This window comes from Macaca mulatta, chromosome 7 (genome assembly GCF_049350105.2).
Source record: "Macaca mulatta isolate MMU2019108-1 chromosome 7, T2T-MMU8v2.0, whole genome shotgun sequence".
NCBI lineage: Eukaryota > Metazoa > Chordata > Mammalia > Primates > Cercopithecidae > Macaca > Macaca mulatta.
The window spans coordinates 107792628-107800552 of NC_133412.1; the positions used below are offsets into that span (position 1 = coordinate 107792628).

At 44.0% G+C, this 7925-nt stretch overlaps 1 non-coding gene across 1 annotated transcript; it reads left to right on the plus strand.

The window, feature by feature from the left end:
• Positions 1–666: 666 nt before the first annotated feature.
• LOC114679797 (U6 spliceosomal RNA) lies at positions 667–770 on the plus strand. The gene has a single exon (XR_003731899.1). It is a non-coding gene; the product is annotated as a U6 spliceosomal RNA (small nuclear RNA).
• Positions 771–7925: the final 7155 nt, after the last annotated feature.

Sequence of the window (7925 nt, forward strand, 5' to 3'; positions counted from 1 at the left end):
TTGTGTGTGTGTGTGTGACAGGGTCTCACTTTGTTGTCCAGGCTGGGGTGCAATGGCACAATCTCAGCTCACTGCAACCTCCACTTCCTGGGTTCAAGTGATTCTCCTGCTTCAGCCTCCTGAGTAGCTGGGATTACAGGCGTGAACCACCACAGCTGGCTAATTTTTGTATTTTTAGTAGAGATGGGGTTTCACTGTGTTGGCCAGACTGGTCTCGAACTCCTGACCTTAAGTGATCTAGCAGCCGAGGCATGAGCCACCGCACCTGGCCATCTCTGTACTTTCAACTTAATATTGCTATGAACCTAGAACTGCTCCAGACAATAGTCTATTAATGGTAGCTCACATCTGTAATCCCAGAACTTTGGGAGGACAAGGCAGGCAGATTTGCTTTGAGTTCAGGAGTTAGGAACCAGCCTGGGTAACATGGCAAAACCCTGTCCTTACTAAAAAAATATACAAAAATTAGCCAAGCATGGTGTCTTGTGCCTGTAGTCCGAGCTACTCAGGAGGGTGAGGCTGGAAGATCACTTGAGCCCAGGAGGCAGAGGTTGCAGTGAGTCAAGATCGCGCCACTGCATGCCAGTCTGGGTGACAGTGAAACTCTGCCTCAGAAAAAAAGAAAAACAAAAAGAAAAGAAAATAGTTTATTAAAAGCAATAATCCATGCTCACTTTAACAGCATGTATACTAAAAATTGGAACAATACAGAGATTAGCACTGACCCTGCCCAAGCTGACATGCACATTTGTGAAATGTTCCGTATTTAAAATAATAATGAGAATCTGATGTTCTTGTATCAGTGTTCCCCATTATTACATTTGTTCTTTTAATGAGTCACCTAGTGATACAGGTTTCTGGGAGATAATATACCCATGATTATCAGGATTTCTTTCTTTCTTTCTTTTTTTTTTTTTTTTGTTTTTTTTTTTGTTTTCTCTGTTGCCCAGGCTGGAGTGCAGTGGTGTGATCTCGGCTCACTGCAGCTTCTGCCTCCCAAGTCAAGCGCTTCTCCTGCCTCAGCCTCCCGAATAGCTGGGACTACAAGCGCATGCCACCACACCCAGCTGATTTTTTTTTTTTTTTTTTTTTGAGACAGAGTCTCGCTGTGTCGCCCAGGCTGGGGTGCAGTGGCGCAATCTCGGCTCACTGCAAGCTCCGCCTCCTGGGTTCACGCCATTCTCCTGCCTCAGCCTCCGAGTAGCTGGGACTATAGGCGCCCGCCACCACGCCCGGCTAGTTTTTTGTATTTTTAGTAGAGACGGGGTTTCACCATGTTAGCCAGGGATGGTCTCGATCTCCTGACCTCGTGATCCACCCGCCTTGGCCTCCCAAAGTGCTGGGATTACAGGCTTGAGCCACCGCACCCGGCCTCCCAGCTGATTTTTGTATTTTTAGTAGAGACAGGGTTTCACCATATTAGCCAGGCTGGTCTCGAACTCCTGACCTCAGGTGGTCTGCCCACTTTGGCCTCCCAAAGTGCTGGGATTACAGGTATGAGCCACGGTGCCTGGCCAGGATTTCTTTTATTAATTTTTATTTTTGAGACAGGGCCTTGCTCTGTTACCCAGGTTCGAGTGCAGTGGCACAATAATAGCTCACTGCAACCCCAGGTAATCCTCCCACCTCAGCCTCCTTAGTAGCTGGGAATACAGGTCCACGCTAGCGCACCTGGCTAATTTTTTTAAAATGTAGAGACTGGGCAGGGGAGTGGTTTCCCTATGTTACCCTGGCTGGTCTTGAACTCCTGAGCTCAAGCGATCCACCCACCTTGGCTTCCCAAAGCATGGGATTACAGGCGTGAGCCACCACATCTGGCCTACCAGGATTTCTTTTCTTTTCTTTTCTTTTTTTTTTTTTTGAGGCGGAGTCTCACTTTGTTGCCCAGGCTGGAGTGCAGTGGCGCGATCTCAGCTCACTGCAAGCTCCGCCTCCCGGGTTCACGTCATTCTCCTGCCTCAGCCTCCCGAGTAGCTGGGACTTCAGGCGCCCACCACTGCACCCGGATAATTTTTTGTATTTTTAGTGGAGACGAGGTTTCACTGTGTTAGCCAGGATGGTCTAGATCTCCTGACCTCGTGATCCTCCCGCCTCGGCCTCCCAAAGTGCAGGGATTACAGGCGTGAGCCACCGCGCCCGGCCACCAGGATTTCTTAATCCTCAACACTCTTGTCTGAATCCACATTCATTGCCTGAACTCAAATGCAGTGGAGACCTATTTTCACATCAGCCTTTAATTAACCCTGCAAAACACTGACATGCTCTGCGCAATCTGGCAGGACAGCAAACCATGCTCTTTTTCACCTTTTATAACCAGTGTACAAAATAGGATTATCATTTCCCCACAAACATCCAGAAATAACTAGAACTTTACCAGGAATAAACTGTTAGGTGCTTTACATGCAGCAAAGTTCTTCTGAGGTCAGAGGAAAAGTAATATTTGCTGAAGACCTAGTATTCAGGCATTTGACAGGTGTTTTGCACACACAATCTCATTTCATGCCTCTGTGACCATGTCTACCTTATGGCTAGGGAAACTAAAGTTGCCCAAGGATACTTGGCTAGCTAGTGGCAGAGGCAGAAAGAAGCAAACCCAGATATTTTTGGCTCCACGTGCCTTTTCTTCAGAGGAGCTACCTCGACCTGCATTCAAACACTGCCACAATTTTCCCTGGCACTTGCCTGGGGTATGCTCCACAGTGGGGTCCATTTGCAGTGATTTCTGATTTTCCATATTTTAGAATTTTCCTGTTACTTGCAATATGTCTTCTGTTCTTATGAAACTGCCCAAAACCAGGGCAATGGAGGTTTTATTTTCTTGAAAAAAGGATATTTTTTGTAGGGCCTGGATGGTGGGGGTGGAGGTTGGGTAAGGGCAATGAAGGGAGACTGGTTTTTTATTCTGCGTACTTCCATAATGTTTGATTATTTTATGGTTAGAATGTATTCATGCATTACTTTTTTTTTGAAAAACAGAGAAGGGGCCAGGTGCGGTGGCCGACGCCTATAATCCCAGCACTTTGGAAGGCCGAGGCGGGTGGATCACAAGGTCAGGAGTTCAAGACCAGCCTGATCAACGTGGGGAAACCCCGTCTCTATTAAAAATCCAAAAATTAGTCGGGCATGGTGGCGCGCACTATAATCCCAGCTACTCAGCAGGCTGAGGCAGGCGAATTTCTTGAACCCAGGAGGTGGAGGTTGCAGTGAGCCTAGATCACACCACTACACTCCAGCCTGGGCAACAGAGCAAGAGAGACTCCGTCTCAAAAAAAATTAATTAAAAAAAAAGAGAGAGAGAGAGAAGGAAAAAAAGCAGCTTTCTGGGCAAATACATGAAAACAATGTAGAAAGAGCCACAAAGGAGTATATATTCTATTTTTACGTTATATTTATAGTAATTTAAAGATAAAGACCTCTGTTGAGAGGAAAAAAAGAGGACCAGAGTTTCGTTATATGAATATTTGCTTCTCTTTGTCCCTCACACCCTACACACAGAAACACAAACAAAAGCCTCTCATTGTTTCCCCTGACGGAACAACGATGACTAAGTGGCTGCATAAATCATCCAGAGTTACCAAAACTTCATTCCCAGTCATTTGACACCATTTAGGGAGGACTGTGTTGGAAATGTGCAGCTGTTAAAGTCCCCACAACTCCCACTTAAGAATTAGAAGGTGTAAGAACAGGAAAGTGGTCAATGCTACAGTTTCTAAGTGGAATATGGGTGTTTCATTTAAACAGTTATTCCATCAGTTTGAGGGTGAAAATACACTTCTCCCTTCCTTTATCATAACTCGGGAACAGACTGTTTTCAAAGTAAATTCAAGGCAAAAAGATTGAAAATTGTAGAGTTTGACTTGCAAATTAGAACCCGATGAATTTATTCACAATCCTGTAAACAACTCTACAGTAAGGTTTGTACTGGTAAACTGCAGTGCTGTGGGGTTAATTTCACAGAGATGAAGAAGGGGTTAATAATCTCACCCTGATTATTCAGTATCTACTGAGAAGAGTTTACCACAGAGACACAAAACAATAGAGACTGCATGCCACGTCCCCCACTGCTATGACGTACTCACACTGCTTTCAAACCACATTAATACCATGTATTGTGAATGCGCTACTCATTCTAGTTATTCGGGCAAAAAATATCTTGTTAGTTGGCAAGAGCACCTCAAACCTCTTTTCAATCATCAGCAGTTAGTACTCTACTTTCCCTTGCCCACACCACCTGAATAATCAGGAATGCCTCCGTATTCATCAGTGCCTCCTTCATGGGGCAAATTGTGTATACTATACATATACACATACATATATACACACATATGCCCATATATGTGTATATACATATATAGAGCTATATACTTATATGTGCATGTGTGTGTGAGTGTGTGCACCTGTGTGTGCATGTGTGTGTGCTTGTGTGTGTGCGTGTATATAGTGGCATGCACCATATAACAACATTTCCATGAACCACAAACCATATATACAACAGTGGTCCCATAATATTATAACACCATAGGCCGGGCGCAGTGCCTCACGCCTGTAATCCCAGCACTTTGGGAGGCCGAGGTGGGCGGATCACCTGAGGTTAGAAGTTTGAGACCAGCCTGGCCAACATGGTGAAACCCCATCTCTACTAAAAATACAAAAATTAGCTTGGTGTGGTGGCGCACGCCTATAATCCCAGCTACTCGGGAGGTTGAGGCAGGAGAATCACTTGAACCTGGGAGGCGGAGGTTGCAGTGAGGGGAGATCATGCCACTGCACTCCAGCCTGGGCAGCAGAGTGAGACTCCATCTCAAAAATAAATAAATAAATAGATTATAACACCATATTTTTACTGCACTTTTTCTGTTTTTAGATATGTTTAGATACGCAAATACCATTGTGTGACCACTGCCTACAGTATTTAGTACAGTAACATGGTGCACAGGTTTGCGGCCTAGGAGGAATCAGCTGCACCATATAGCCTAGGTGTGTAGTAGCCATACCATCTAGGTTTGTGGTAAGTACACTTGATGATGCGCACACAGTGATGAAATTGCCTAACGCTTTACTTGGAATGTATTCTCCATGGTTAAGTAACACATGACCGTGGGTGTGCGTGTGTGTGTGTGTGTGTGTGTGTGTGTGTATATATATATATATATTTGTGTGTCTTAAGAAACTGAGAGTTATATACATTTTCTCTCTTTTTTTTGAGACAGAGTCTTGCTCTGTTGCCCAGGCTGGAGTGCAGTGGCAGGATCTCAGCTCACTGCAACCTCCACCTCCAGGTTCAAGTGATTCTCCTGCGTCAGCCTCCCAAGTAGCTGGTAGTACAGACACCTGCCACCATGCCTGGCTAATTTTTGTGTTTTTAGTAGAGACAGGGTTTTACCATGTTGGTCAATCTGGTCTCGAACTCCTGACCTCAGGTGATCTGCCTGCCTTGGCTTCCCAAAGTGTTGGGATTACAGACATGAGCCACTGTGCCCAGCCAGATTTTCCTTTTGCCTGCCTTTCTGTTTTATCTGATCTTTTAAAAATCAAATTATTCCGTGACAGCCTTGTTCTTTATAAACATTTAAATCTAATTATACGTTTAAGATCTGCTCAACAAGTTGAGTAGATTTGCTATAATTATTGTAACTACATTATGTTCACCTATTTGATATTTTTACTTCATTTTCTTGGCTCTTAAGACTTTTTTTAAAAACTGTGCTTTTTAGGGAGTTTCTTAATTTATTGATTTAGTTTGCCTTTTTTTAAAACAATACAGAAATTTATTATTTTACATAACAAGAAGTAGTACAGCAGTGGGGCAGCTTTGCAGTTGGTTAACTCAGTGGTTCAGTGTTGTCAAGGACACAGATTCTTTCCATTTGTTCCCTGGTCATCCCAACCGAACTGGCTTTTGTCCTCCAGTTTGTCCCTTCATGTGCTCCTCGGCAACTTCTCTTCCTGACAATTAGGCTTGGGTTTCTCCCTCTCCGCAGTTCCCAGTGCCTACTCCTGTTTGCTTACCTAAAGGAGTCTTGCCTCAGGAGATCTGAGGTCTGGGGCTTGGAGCTTCTGGCCTGGCCTCCACCCTGCCTCTCCAGAAGGTTATCTGATCTGACTCCAGCTGGCGTAGCTCTGGGCCCCAATGCCCCTCTCCTGGCCTCGTCTTGAGAATTAATTCACATCTTTTTTTTTTTCTTTTTTTTTTTTGTCAGAGTTTCACTCTTGTTGCCCAGGCTGGAGTGCAGTGGCACAATCTTGGCTCACTGGCTCATTGCAACCTCCATCTCCTGGGTTCAAGCAATTCTCCTACATGAGCCTCCCAAGTAGCTGAGATTACAGGCATATACCATGGGGTTTCACCATGTTGGCCAGGGTGGTCTTGAACTCCTGACCTCATGTGATCCACCCACCTCAGCCTCCCAAAGTGTTGGGATTACAGGCGTGAGCCATGGCACCTGACCTTATTCACATCTTGAATTAAAAACCATAAGCAGCTCAGGGATGAAATTCATTGTCTAGTCCTCATTATCTGTGCACTCCATTCCTTCCTTGCCTCTGAGGACACCCCACTCCCCTGGTTTTTCTGGATCTCCAGCATACCCTGCTGCTTCTCTTCTGGCCTGGAAGCCTCCCAACATTCAGACGGGTTCTCGCAAAATATTCTCTCCCCTGGGAAAAGTTACCCTTTTGTGGCTTCTCCTCTCACTCTTTGTAGATCCTTCTTTACCTTACCTAGGGATTGATTCAGGCCTCATCTCCAACCACAGTTTGTCACCTGAATATTCGGTCATTACTGTGAGTTGAATGTGCCCTTAGCTGAATGCCCCCACCTTCCCTGCCCAGATCTGTCATTGTGCGCATGCTGTTAACATTACAATTCTATTCAAATATTGTTTAAAGCTAAGAACTGAGAAATGGTGGGATTATATTCAATACAAGTCATTTTTTTTTAAGTACATGGATCAAAAGTGAAGAAGTAAAATTACTGGGGCTTGCATTTAGTTATAAGACCCACTGAAGTGGATAAAATTAATGGGAAAACAACAGCTCTAACTCCAAAAAGGAAAGGGCTGAATTTCAGAGATCGACTGGATAAGACATGACAATTAAATGAAATGTGTGATTTTTTTTTTCCTTTTTTCTTCTGGATCCTGTATATTAAAAACCTACAAAGGGTATTATTGGAATAACTGGGAAATTCTGAATATGAACTGTGTTTTCAATACTACTATTGTATTAATGTAAAATTTCCTGAGTGAGATACTTATTTTATAGTTACATAGGATGAATATTTTTATTCTTAGGAGATACATGCCGAAGTATTTTTGGATGAAGTGTCACAGTGTCTATAGTTAACTCTTAAATGGTTCAGCAAACGATTTTTAAAAAATAGAACGAAAATGCAGTAAAATTTAATTCATAAATCTGAGTGAACATCTGGTGACATATGGTGTCCATTGTACTACTTACAGCTTTTCTATCTTTGAAATTTTTCAAAATAAAAAGTGTGAAAAAGCCGTGACAGGTGGACAGTCACCACTCTGACATAAGGACTGTGTGTGTGTGTATGTAGGGGGTATCATAGTTTAAGTTTATATTTAGAAACTTTAGCAGTATAATCATTCAAGAAAGAAGATCACATCATTTTCTATTTAAAACCTCCATTAACAGTCTAGTGGGTGAAAGGGCTGGTGAGTGATGCTGCTTCCTGAAGGCAGAGGCTGCCTCTATCCCCTCTCTGAAGCCTCCACCACTTGCACAGAACCCTGTTTGCAGGGTACAGGCCCCACAGATGAAGTTGGCCATGACTCTCACTGCCGTAACTGCTCAGGTACAGGCACAGTTCAGTTGCCTGTATCTCTTGGGTTGGGTCATCCTAGGAGGTGGGGAGTAACATGTCAGTCCTGCCAGTTGTCAGGCTCTGGTCTAGACTCTCA